A 12046-nucleotide genomic window follows, 5' to 3' on the forward strand; every position below is an offset into this window, starting at 1 on the left:
AATTACAACATGGGAGATATGGCAGAGCAATCATAGATAGAAGCTCAAATATAGCACCTCTTAGGCCAAATAGCTACTTTGTAAGGGAATATAGAAGCATCTAAGATAATGAAGATAATATCTACTAGGCTGAAATTGAATAAGTATAGTACATACTCTGAGACTTTAAGACAAGAAGATATATGTCAATGGCTCTTCAACATGCAACAATACCTCCAACTATCTGGAGCAAATACCACTGAAGGAATTATATATGCAATTAGCTATTTGAGAGATGCGACAACTATTTGGTGGTAACATCGAGTTCAAAGCTATAGAATTCAAGGTAGATTTTGTGATTGGGAGGAGTTTGAGACTAAGTTTAGAAATCAATTTTGGCCTATCAATGCAAAAAAGATAATATGCGATCAGTTAAAAAATCTTGCACAATTTTAGTTGATATAAGATTATGTCTCTTGATTCAAATCTCTATATCTCCAAATTTGCAATGTTTCAAAGGTGGAGATGATGGATTGATTTCTACAAGATTTGAAACTTGGAGTTCAATAAGAGGTGGAACTAAGGAATCTACAAATATTTGAAGGAATAATTAGGATTGTAGAAATGGCTGATATTATAGATTTAAAAAATTATAGAATATGACTTATAACACAAAATTTTATGTTGCTATCTAAAATTATGGCACAACAACAAATACTAATGGAGATTGATGCCATACATAGATCATTGACACTACAAATACAACAAATATTTGTGTAAAAGAGATTATATTTATATTGTCAAGAGCTAGGCCATCAGATTTGAAGTTGTTTAAAATGTCAATATTCAATTATCAATAAAACAAGGTAGGTTCATAATCTCAAGATTTACCAAATCAATAATGAAATAGACCAAAGAAACAAAGGTTCCTAGTAAAAGGCGCTGAAAGCCAATACTAGGGATAATTATTGTCTTTTAGAGACAAATGGCATAACCTCAAACACCTATAAAAAGAGTCAATTGGTGCATCTAATGGGACTATTAAGATAGCAACCATATTGAGTGCTTGAGGATTGTCGCTCTATGGAAAATTACATCTTCATTAAAATTATTGATTGACTTGAAATTAAAACTAAGGTAATTAAGAGAGAGAATATATATTTTATAAATGATTGGAAGAACTTATTAAGTAAGACGTGTAAAGAAAAAACCTTGAGGTTGATTGGAAGAACCTATTAATTGAGATGTATGAAGAAGAAACCTTGAGGTTGATTGGCATCTATGTCCCAAGAAAGAGGTTCAAGGTAATAAAGCTTAGATATGATGTTATCCTTGGTATACCCTGGCTAGAGGTAGAAAATAAGCAAGTTGATTGGAAAGTAAGGACAATCTCCTTCAAAGATGATAGATGCAAGGTGATTCTTTGTATCACTACAATAAGTGAAGAAAAAAAAATAATCTGCAATTAAAGACTTATTCATAGGAATGACCTTTATGAAGAAGAAAATACATCATAAGTAATGAATATATATATGGTAGTTTTAAATCTTACATTAATAGTAAAAAAGATAGCCAAAATAATAGAAAAAGCAAAAGAACCCTTATGAGAATATCGAGGTATCTTCGTAACCAATCTATCGAGTAGTGTGCCTCCTAATTGAAGTATCGCCTTTCAAATAGAACTATTGCTTGGAGCCAAACTAACAAGTTGACCAATTTATTGCCTAAGACGAAATGAACTTGAAGAGGTATGAAAAAAATTAGATGAATTCATAGAAAAAGATCTCATTTGAGAAAATATATCACCATGGGAAGCACATGTATTCTTTGTACCTAAGAAGAATGGTGGACTTTGGCTTTGCATTGACTATTAAGGAGTCAATAAGCAGACTATTAAAAATACATATCCACTTCTACTCGTAGATGATCTTCTTGACCAAATTTGGAGTGCGATCATCTTTAACAAATTAGATCTTCACAGTGGATATTGGCAGATATCTATTACAAGAAAAGATATTAAAAAGATAAAATTTTGTATGCATTATAAAAATTTTAAATGGCTATTTTTATCTTTTGGCCTCACCAACACTCAAGCCTCTTTTATGGGTCATACGAAAAAATTATTTTAAGATCTTTTGGACATGTATGCAGTTGTTTTTATTGATAATATCCTTGTATATAGGAAAATTCTTGAAAAACATAAAAAATATCTACAAAAAGTATTGTGTTGGCTATAAGATAGTTGATTTGTACACATTATTACTTCATTGACAAACCTATTTGAGAAGAATGCTCTATTTGAATAGAAACTGGAGTAGCAAAGTGCTTTTGATAGGTTGAAGGAAGTACTCATTACTGCTCTAATATTACAACCATATGGCTTCAATCTTCTTTGTACATTTGACATTGATGCTTTTAACTTTGCTATTGGAGTAGTCCTTCAACAAGACTTTGATAGGAGCCTTCAACTTGTGGCATATGAATTACACAAGTTTAAAAGGGCAGAGCACAATTATTGTATATGTGATCGAGAATAATTAGCAATTGTACATGCGACAAAGATATCACGATACTATTTGTTGGAAAAGCTAATGGTTGTTTGGACTGACCATCGATCCTTGCTATATGATTTGTATCTAAAAAATATGAAATCATGATACTATCATTGGGAAGAATAGTTGTAATTTTTTGATATCGAGCTTGAGTATAACCAAAGGGAATAATATACTATACTAGATAGTTTATCACGAAGACTAGATTTAAAGATCAAATCAAAAGATAAGATAAAAGTTACTACTATTAATAGTATTATTTCAAACCTAATCAAAGAAGTACAATGGAAAGAAGCTACACATCTGAATACTTATTTCAAGATGATTATTGATCAATTGAAGGTGGAAAATACATAGTATCAAGATTATAGTGCTAGTGATGGCTTGCTCTATTTCAAGAATCAAATTTATGTACCTGATAGTGCTATATTCTAGATGCACATACTTCAAGAAGAATATGCCATCTTAATATGTGGACATCTAAGGAAAGAAAAGACTTTAGAAAAAATGTCAAGGATATGATTTTGAGCAAGTTTGAATTATAATTTTCAAACTTTTGTACGCTCCTACGAATCATGTCAATGTAACAAAGTATGTAATATAGCAAATTCCACTACCTACAATACGTTGAGAGTAGGTGACTATGAATCTCATTATGAGTTTTCTATAGACACCTTATAATCACATCGAAGTTGCTATCTTTATGAATCAACTCTTCAAGCAACTTCACTTGGTTGCAATGTGCTCAAATATTGATACTCCAATACTCACATATGTCTTGTTCAATACTATTTTTTTTGTCACCATAGATTACCTTGTGTCATCGTTTCAGATTGAAATCCATGCTTCAGAAGAAGCTTTATTCAAACTACTTGGTACATGAGTTATCTTGTCTATAGCTTCTATCTCTAAACAGATAGAAAAATGGAGCATACAAATTGGACTTTGGAGAATATATTATGGATATTTGTAATAGTTCATCACAATGATTAGGATGAATACTTGATGTTGTTGGAATTTTCTTACAATGATAGTATTCAAATAAGTACCGATCATTCATCATTTTTCCTTAGCATTCATCATTTTTTCTTAACATCCATCAACATCCAACTTTGCCAATAACTCCCCATCATCCCATCAATGCCAACAATCCAATAATGGAGTAGTTTATATAATGACTTATAATGACCTAAGAAGAGGCATTGCCCTGCCTCTTTATTATAAAAAATGAATAGAAGTAGTATGTGGTTAGCCACTAGCAATACAAGATCTTTCGAGAGGGTGATGAAATATTACTCTCCAATGCCAACTTACCATTTGCTACATCAATCCAAATCCGTAAATTTAAGAGATAGTTGAAAACATGTTGGAGAAATTTTTAGAATTAGAATTATGTTAGATGACCATATAGGATCCACTATAAAATATTCTAAAAAAGGTTTAAGATAATTATCTAAGTTATACTGACTATAGAACCTTTTAAAAGGAGTTTAGGATGGTTATCTAAGTATGGTCTATCATCTCAAAATATTCTAAAAAGTTGTTACATATATAAGTATATAAATCAATAATTACTTATATGATTAGATAAAAGTGGATAAAAGTATATAAAAGTAGATTAATTCCATAATATCTTCTATAGAAGCTTCTTAGAAGCTGTATAGATACTACTTTGATTTTATAGGTGTCTCTAATTATCTTTTTAGATTAAAAATATGATCTACAAGTTAGCCATGTTGGTAGCTTAAAGAACAAGCTAACTATGTGGTGCACACATCGAAAACTTGTCTTATAAGCTAAGGCATGTATCCTAAAAAATCAACACATATTAGAGGTCCTATAGAACATCACTATATAGCTCCTACTTAGATAATATATAGAGATGTAAGAGTAAAATCCACTTCACTTTAGTCAATTCTTTTCTTAATTTTAGATTGAATTCAGGAGTTTCTAGTTTCCTTGTCTTTTGGTAATACCCATTCTATTTTCCTTCTAATATATATACTTTGATATTTCCATTTAGTTATAATTATTCATTTAACTTCATTAAATATTTGTAACTGACACATTAATAAGAGTATATTTCTAAAATCATATCCTTATCTTCTCTTGATTAAGAACAGATTATCTTTTTTTTATATATATATATATATATCAGATATGAGTATATTACAAGTTATGATTTATTCTCTTATAAATTCAATTTATTCTTAGTATCTTCTTTGATATCCGCTATTTTCTACTAAAGGACTTAGGTAAAATTAGATATATTTTTTTTCTAAGTATTATTATAGATAAGCTTGTTAAAATGAAGAGTGCAATGGCACAAATACAAGAGCAATTAAAGGAGATAATATTTGTAATGCATCAACTCAATTTACCAACACAAAGAGCAATAAGAATGACAAGAAGTGAAGATATAGATATGATTGGAATTGCTTCAATATTTGCATCAAATCATGTCCCTTCTCCTATGGAAGAATATCCTTTTGATACTAGAGAACTAAGAATTGCCTTATTCAAGAAGTTTAATGGCATAAGACCTAAGTTTCAAGGATTTATCAATTAAGTACAACTTGTGATTGAACTTCAATCCCTAAGCTATCCGACTCTAAGATCGCAAGTTAAATTCATTGATACACTTCTTTTAGATTCAATATTGTTATAGTTTTTATCTTTTTTTGAACAACAAGATCTAATATTAGATAATTTGGAGGCTTTTTTGATGAAGTTTTGATCCATGTATGGAGTCATGAAGTAATTTGTGTTGCAACCAACAAGATCTATATTTTGTAATAAGGCATTTGATCTGTAACATTATATGCTTCATAATTTTGATAACTTATAACTGATATCAAATAGGATGATGTTGCACTTATTAGCTAATTTTTCTATGGATTATAATATGAGGTAAAGAAATTGATGCTCAACTTACTTGATCCTCAAACATTGAGTCAAGTGATTGACTTTGTTGTGAAGTATGACAATCAACTTTTCAAATTTTGATCTGAAAGTCAGATAAGTTGGCCTTAATGTTATTATAATTCAATGGCAATACTAATACCTCCTCAACACATACATTCAAAAGTAAAAGATATGCAAATTGATGCAAGACGTTTCAAATCTCTTACTGAGCAAAAAAAGACTTGTTGCCATTAAAAAGGATTATGCTTATATTATGGAGAACCTAAACACACTACTCAACATTATTCAAAGAAGTAACGTAATTATAAAATGAGAAGTAAAAATATCAAAGAAGACAATATATCAAAAAATGAATTTGTCTAGCTACAATAAGGATCATGTGGTTGGAATCTTGTGCAATATCTAATGAAGGTCTCATTTTCTCTTTAAAACTCTCTTCTTGTTTTATATTAAATATTATTTTAAGACCTAAATATTATAAAGCCTTTGCCTTGTTAGATTTAGGAGCCTCAGCATATTTCTTAGATGAAGAATTTACTAAAAAGCTTAGCATATCTTTAGTGAAGAAAACTAAACTTATTCATATAGAAATCATAGATGGTCATCTGTTGTCTTTTAGAGATGATACTCACAAAATAATTCTTATAAAAGTAATAATCAATAGTCATAATAGCTTTGTGATATTTAATATCATTAAATTTTTTTCTAATCTAATTATTTTAGGCTTATTGTGGTTAAAAAAATACAACCCTTGAGTAGATTGGATTTCTTATACTCTTGATTTTTTTAAAAGTATAACTAAGAGTATAGTTAATCAAGTAAAAAATCATAAGTCTAATACAATTAAACTTGTATTTGTAGATGCAAGAGCTTTTTTGCATGCTGCAAAAGAAGGATCAACTTGTGTCATTTATACCACATCCATTTTTGATGGTGCAAAGACTTCAAGTGGCATTCCAAGCCAATATCAAGAATTTCAAGATGTATTTAAATAAAAAATATGAATATTCTTTTAGAACATCATTCCTATGATTATTCAATTAACCTTCAAGAAAGAGCACAATTACCATTTGGACCAATCTACAATTTATCACAAAATGAGTTGAATGAATTCAAGGAGTATATTGAAGAAAATTCAGCCAAAAACTTCATACACCATTCCATTTGTGAAGAAAAAAGATACATCATTACAGATGTGTGTTGATTATCGAGGACTCAACAAGATCAGTATCAAGAGTAAGTATGTACTATTTTTAATATTTAGACTTCTTGATCAGTTGAACCAAGTTAAGATCTATACAAAAATAGATCTATAAAGAGCATATAATTTGATATAAATGAAAGAAGAAATTGAATGGAGATTACATTTTGAACTAGGTACGGATATTTTGAATAAAATGTCATGCCTTTTAAACTTACAAATGCACTAATATCTTTTCAACATCTTATGAATAATATTTTTAAAGAATATTTGGATGATTTTATTATCTATTATCTAGATGCCATCTTGATCAATCCCAAGAATACAAAAGAATATGAATTTCATGTTTGTCATGTGTTACAAAAATTAAGAGATGCGAGATTCTATGCCAAGATAAAAAAGTATGTATTCTACTCTACTCAAGTTGATTGCTTAGGTTATATCATTTCAAATAATGGACTTATGATGGATCTTAAGAAAGTTTAAACTATTTTGGATTGAAAGATCTCAAAAACGGTATAAGATGTATAATATTTTTTAGAATTTGCTAATTATTATAGGATCTTCATCTATGACTTCTCTTGAATTGTAGCTACAGTTATATGTTTAACTCATAAAGACAAACTTCAGTAGAATCAAGAAGTCAAAGCAACATTTAAAGCTTTGAAAACAACCTTTGTTTCTATACCAATCTTATATTGCATTGACTTTTTAAAGAAATTCTTCATAGAAACAAATACATTGGAATGTGCTTTAGATGCTATGTTATTACAAATGGGAATAGATGATAAACTCCACCTAATAGCTTTATATTCTAAGAAATTTTCAGCAATCAAGATTAACTATTAGATCTATAATAAAGAGCTTCTTGTAATTGTGGATTCTTTTCAAGAATGGTGTTATTATTTTGAAGGCACTTCTAGTCTAGTCACTATGTATGCAGATCACAAGAATCTTGAATATTTCATGTCAACATGTGTATTGAATCATTGCCAAGCCCATTCGAGCATGTCTTTATAAAGATTTGATTTCAAGATCACGTATTGACCCAGAAAACAACAAGGTTTGTCAGATGCCTTCTTTGGATATTCTTATCTTGTACCAAAAGAAGGAGATGCATCTTTTGACCAACAAAGAACAATTCTCTTGAAGCTCAAATATTTTCATCTTTGAGTAATAAAATCAACATTGATTGTTGATTCAACTTTTGTCAAATAAATTCAATCAAGTATGTCTTTTGATCCTCTTTTTTATGATATCAACAATCCTTTTTTTAAGTCTCATGATGCTTCCAAATTTGAATTCAAAAACAAACTACTCTATTTTGAAGAATGCCTATATGTTCCAAAAAGAGAAGTACATTTACTTATTTTTCAAGTATGCCATGATTTTTCAATAGTTGAACATTTTGGATACAATAAGACTTTAGAGTTGATATTTAAAGATATTTGGTAGCTACAAATGTGGAAGGTAATCAAAAATTTTGTTCAATCATGTGATGTTTGTTTAAGATAAAAAATTCCTTGTCATTCGCATTACAAACTTCTTTAGCCATTATCTATTCTTGAACAACCATAGTCTTTTGTTTCTATGGATTTTATCATAGATCTTTCAAACTTAGATTCATATGATTCTATATTTTTGATAGTAGATTATTTTACAAAGATGGCATATTTTATACCATGTATAAAATCTATCACATGTGAAGAAATAGCCAAGCTTTTCTTTGATAATATTTATCGATATTATGGATTATCCAAAGATATTATATCAGATAGGAGGACTCAATTTATATCAAGATTTTGAAGAATCATTTTCAAGATTTTAAAGATAGATATAAAGCTATCTTTGGCCTTTGATCCTCAAACTGATGGACAGATGGAGCATATAAATAAAGTTTTGGAATAATATTTAAGATATGTTATCAAGTATCATTAAGATAATTAGAAAACTCTCTTGCTATTTATAGAGATTACTTATAATAATAGGATACATTATTTTATGCAATAAACACCGTTCTGTGTTAATTATGGTTATCATCCATGATTTAATACTTTTAACTTTTCAAAAATTAATAATCCTACAACAAAAGATTTGACAAATCGTTTATTTGAGCTACATGCAACAATGAAGGAGAAATTAAAGGAAGCTCAAAAATGACAAAAGAATAATATAAATCTCTATCAAAAGAAATAACTATAATTTTTATATAGGTGACAAGGTATATTCACTTTATTAGAATATCTAGACTACCCATCCTCTTGACTAGTTGGACTATCATAGGCTTGGACTTTTTTGATTTTTAAAAATATCAATCTAATTGTATATCTATTATACATATCAAAGTCAATGAAGATCTATTCTATATTCTAGTTATCTCTTCTTGAACCATTCAAGATAATAAACATACTAAGAAGAAGACAAGTACTTTTTCTTTCTATAGAAGTACACAATAATGAAGAATTTGAAATAAAAAAAGTCTTAGATTCAAGGAAATACAAAATACGTTAGAATATCTTATTTATTTGTATGGATATGATATCAATAAATGCTAAAGGAGCCAACAAAGAATTTATAAATGCACCAAAGAAGATAAAGGCTTTTGTTTATCAATGACAGCCATCAAAACCAACATGAAGACCTTCTATATACAAAAAATAAGATCAAGGCAAGTTAACATTCTGTTTTTTCTCTTTATTGTAGCTTCTTTGTATTTATGACACTGAAGACATGAAAAATCAACAACCAATGCATTCAATTCAATAGCCTTTATTTGGTGACTTATCAAATGAGACATTGCAATTGTCACAATCTTCAAGACAATGCAATCAAGATGAAGAACTTTAAGAATAAAATATTTTTCCTCAAATAGATAGTGAGATACAACGTCTTTGGTATCATGACTTTGGAATGGACTCCCAATGTTTGGTGATTCTACTAGAAGTAGAAACAACTTTTGATGGTGTTTCAAATATTTTATTTAAAAAAAATTATGAAGACTTCAACAATGATCAAATAACTAGGTGGTCTTCTTACCTAAGTATGGAACCCTATTAATGGTTGAGAGGCCCTATCAAAAATCTTTAAAAAGTAAAAAGATCAAAATATGTAATAAATACAAATTTTTGCATCTTGGATTTTTTCAACATATGATGATTACTCTTTGTGGAACTTATCTCTAAAAGGCGGGAGGTAATATCATGCACATACATATGTAAACTAATAATTACCTATATGATTAAATAGCAATAGATAAAAGTAGATAAAAATAGATTGATTCCATAATATCTTCTATAAAAGCTTTATAGATACTACTTTGACTTTATAGGTATCTATAATTGATTGTTTAGGTTAGAAACGTGGTCAATAAGTTAGCCATATGCCATACATATTGATAGCTTGAAAAAAAAGCTAACTATGTGGCACACACATAAAAAACTTATTTTATAAGCTAAGGTATGTATCTTACAAAGTCAACATATATTAGAAGTTCTATAGAACATCGCCATGTAGCTCCTAGTTAGATAGTATATATAGAAGTAAGAGTGAAGTCCTCTTCACTCTTATCAACTCTTTTCTTGCTTCTAGTCTAGATTTAAAAATCTCTAGTTTCCTTATTTTTTAGCAATAGCCATTCAAATTTCCTTTTAATATATATATATTTTTTTATTTTTATTTTGTTATACTTGTTTATTTACTTTCATTAAGTTGTTGTGAACTTAAAGAGTCTTAGACACTCATAATAGACTAGTCCTATTTCATGGATAATAAATTGCATATATTTTATAAATGACTCTACAAGTCTATTTTGAATATGTTCATATGGAATACATTATATCTACTAAATCAATATTGTAATATAATAGTCTTCAAAAGACTTTGATGCAAATTCTTTTGTATTATCCATACACAATATTTTGATAGGATATTTACGAAAATGTGCTCAAAAATAAATAAGCATAGATGTAAGATTGGCAAACTCTATGTTTTGGATTGAAAATTGTGAAACATATGATTTTTTACTTGATGCATCAATTAGGATAAAAAAATAATGAAATGATCTGAATATTAGATTAACAGGACCACAAATGGTATCATGCAACCTTTCAAGCATTGGTAGTAACTCTTAAGGGAGTTTTCAAATTGAAGGCTAAGCAATCATGTTACATTGCACACATGCATAATATAATTTAATAGAATCTATATCTAATTATTTTAAATTATATCCAATTATACATGGAATTAACTTTCAGAGTAATATAGATTTTGGATGTTTCAATTGTCCATGCCAAAAAAAATGTGACTTTCTTTGATTGATGATAAAAAATTAAATATAATAAGAAGCTGGATTGCAATCCAATATAAACCATTTGTTGTTATAAAGGCTTTTTCTACAACTTTATAGTTTTGTTCAAGAACCAAAATCTCCCAATTATCTAGAATTGTGGTTATGAGGTGATAACCATTAGCACCCACATCTTGATAGCTGATTAGACTCTGAGGTGCTGAAGATATAAATATTGTATGTTTAAATTTTATGATAGAGTTCACAAGTAATTTTACTATCATTGTTCCCTCTTAGTAATGAAATGCATTTGCTCCAAATTTAGTCATCAAATTTTTAGTTTGTCAAGTTAAAGATTTTTCAATAAAAAATTGTCTATCCTTTAAGATAGTATGTATTGTTACAAAATCAATGAATCCATCATTTGACTCATCATTAGAGGTTTTGTCATTCATGTAAGCCTCTAAATTATCAACACCAATTAAGTCTATGGATGCATCTATAGTATGAACTTCATGAGCCTCAACTTGAAGTTTCTTATTTTTTTGGAACATTTTATCAAAATATTTTTGAGTACAACATACATGTACTAAATGTCCAATCATCTCACATTTATGGCAAGAATGTATCTTTGATTTTTTTTTCTATTGTAATTAATTATAGACATTTATTCTTTTGATATGGACAAAAATAGTCATGACCATAATTGTCTTCGTGCTTATAAGTATTTTTTTCATATTTATATAATTTTTTCTTAGACTTTGAAATATTAAGTGCATGAGATTCTAGAACTATGGTTCCAATAGGATGAGCTTCTACATTATGTAAAAGTAGCTCATTTTGTTTCTCCATAAAAAATAGATTAGACACGAAACCAAAATGACTCTAAAATTTCATGTTCCTAAATTATTTTGCAAACATAGCAAATACAAGAAGAAATATAGAGAGAAATTTTTCAATCATTTCTTCTTTGGAGATGTTTTTTCTACATAATCATAGTTGTAAGATAATACGATACATTTCATTATTAAAAGTATTTAAATTTGGAAAATCCAAAACATGTAAATGTGTCCAATCATGACATGTATATAGAAAGAAAATAGT

Source organism: Physcomitrium patens, chromosome 10 (assembly GCF_059467195.1).
Source record: "Physcomitrium patens ecotype Gransden chromosome 10, ASM5946719v1, whole genome shotgun sequence".
NCBI lineage: Eukaryota > Viridiplantae > Streptophyta > Bryopsida > Funariales > Funariaceae > Physcomitrium > Physcomitrium patens.